Source organism: Eucyclogobius newberryi, unplaced genomic scaffold, assembly GCF_026437365.1.
Source record: "Eucyclogobius newberryi isolate DKJ021-1_F unplaced genomic scaffold, fEucNew1.0.hap1 SCAF_6, whole genome shotgun sequence".
Taxonomy (NCBI): Eukaryota; Metazoa; Chordata; class Actinopteri; order Gobiiformes; family Gobiidae; genus Eucyclogobius; species Eucyclogobius newberryi.
This window is the reverse complement of record NW_027316278.1, coordinates 2,879,592-2,881,622: the sequence shown is the minus strand read 5'-3', so window position 1 is coordinate 2,881,622 and position 2,031 is coordinate 2,879,592.

Genomic DNA, 2,031 nt, shown 5'->3' with positions numbered 1-2,031 from the left:
CGAGGGAGGAAGAGGACGAGGGAGGAAGAGGACGAGGGACGAAGAGGACGAGGGAGGAAGAGGACGAGGGACGAAGAGGACGAGGGACGAAGAGGACGAGGGAGGAAGAGGACGAGGGACGAAGAGGACGAGGGACGAAGAGGACGAGGGAGGAAGAGGACGAGGGAGGAAGAGGACGAGGGACGAAGAGGACGAGGGAGGAAGAGGACGAGGGAGGAAGAGGACGAGGGACGAAGAGGACGAGGGAGGAAGAGGACGAGGGACGAAGAGGACGAGGGACGAAGAGGACGAGGGAGGAAGAGGACGAGGGAGGAAGAGGACGAGGGATGAAGAGGACGAGGGAGGAAGAGGACGAGGGAGGAAGAGGACGAGGGACGAAGAGGACGAGGGAGGAAGAGGACGAGGGACGAAGAGGACGAGGGAGGAAGAGGACGAGGGACGAAGAGGACGAGGGACGAAGAGGACGAGGGAGGAAGAGGACGAGGGAGGAAGAGGACGAGGGACGAAGAGGACGAGGGAGGAGGAGGACGAGGGACGAAGAGGACGAGGGAGGAAGAGGACGAGGGAGGAAGAGGACGAGGGAGGAAGAGGACGAGGGAGGAAGAGGACGAGGGACGAAGAGGCCGAGGGAGGAAGAGGACGAGGGAGGAAGAGGACGAGGGACGAAGAGGACGAGGGAGGAAGAGGACGAGGGAGGAAGAGGACGAGGGACGAAGAGGACGAGGGAGGAAGAGGACGAGGGACGAAGAGGACGAGGGACGAAGAGGACGAGGGACGAAGAGGACGAGGGAGGAAGAGGACGAGGGAGGAAGAGGACGAGGGACGAAGAGGACGAGGGAGGAAGAGGACGAGGGAGGAAGAGGACGAGGGAGGAAGAGGACGAGGGAGGAAGAGGACGAGGGACGAAGAGGACGAGGGACGAAGAGGACGAGGGAGGAAGAGGACGAGGGACGAAGAGGACGAGGGACGAAGAGGACGAGGGAGGAAGAGGACGAGGGAGGAAGAGGACGAGGGAGGAAGAGGACGAGGGACGAAGAGGACGAGGGACGAAGAGGACGAGGGAGGAAGAGGACGAGGGAGGAAGAGGACGAGGGATGAAGAGGACGAGGGAGGAAGAGGACGAGGGAGGAAGAGGACGAGGGACGAAGAGGACGAGGGAGGAAGAGGACGAGGGACGAAGAGGACGAGGGACGAAGAGGACGAGGGAGGAAGAGGACGAGGGACGAAGAGGACGAGGGACGAAGAGGACGAGGGAGGAAGAGGACGAGGGAGGAAGAGGACGAGGGACGAAGAGGACGAGGGAGGAAGAGGACGAGGGACGAAGAGGACGAGGGACGAAGAGGACGAGGGAGGAAGAGGATGAGGGAGGAAGAGGACGAGGGACGAAGAGGACGAGGGAGGAGGAGGACGAGGGACGAAGAGGACGAGGGAGGAAGAGGACGAGGGAGGAAGAGGCCGAGGGAGGAAGAGGACGAGGGAGGAAGAGGACGAGGGACGAAGAGGACGAGGGAGGAAGAGGACGAGGGAGGAAGAGGACGAGGGACGAAGAGGACGAGGGAGGAAGAGGACGAGGGACGAAGAGGACGAGGGACGAAGAGGACGAGGGAGGAAGAGGTCGAGGGAGGAAGAGGACGAGGGACGAAGAGGACGAGGGAGGAAGAGGACGAGGGAGGAAGAGGACGAGGGACGAAGAGGACGAGGGAGGAAGAGGACGAGGGACGAAGAGGACGAGGGACGAAGAGGACGAGGGAGGAAGAGGACGAGGGAGGAAGAGGACGAGGGACGAAGAGGACGAGGGAGGAAGAGGACGAGGGACGAAGAGGACGAGGGACGAAGAGGACGAGGGAGGAAGAGGAGGATGTAGATGTGTTTGTGTCACGCGTATGAAGTAAGACAACTCCTTTGTTCCCTGATGTATCTGTGGTGTTAGATGAACATTCACAGGATGCCCTGCCACGCCCCCTACAGGAGACTCACTGATATTGACCAGTGCAGGAGCTTCACGTCATATCAGGCCCCGCCCACAAGGCC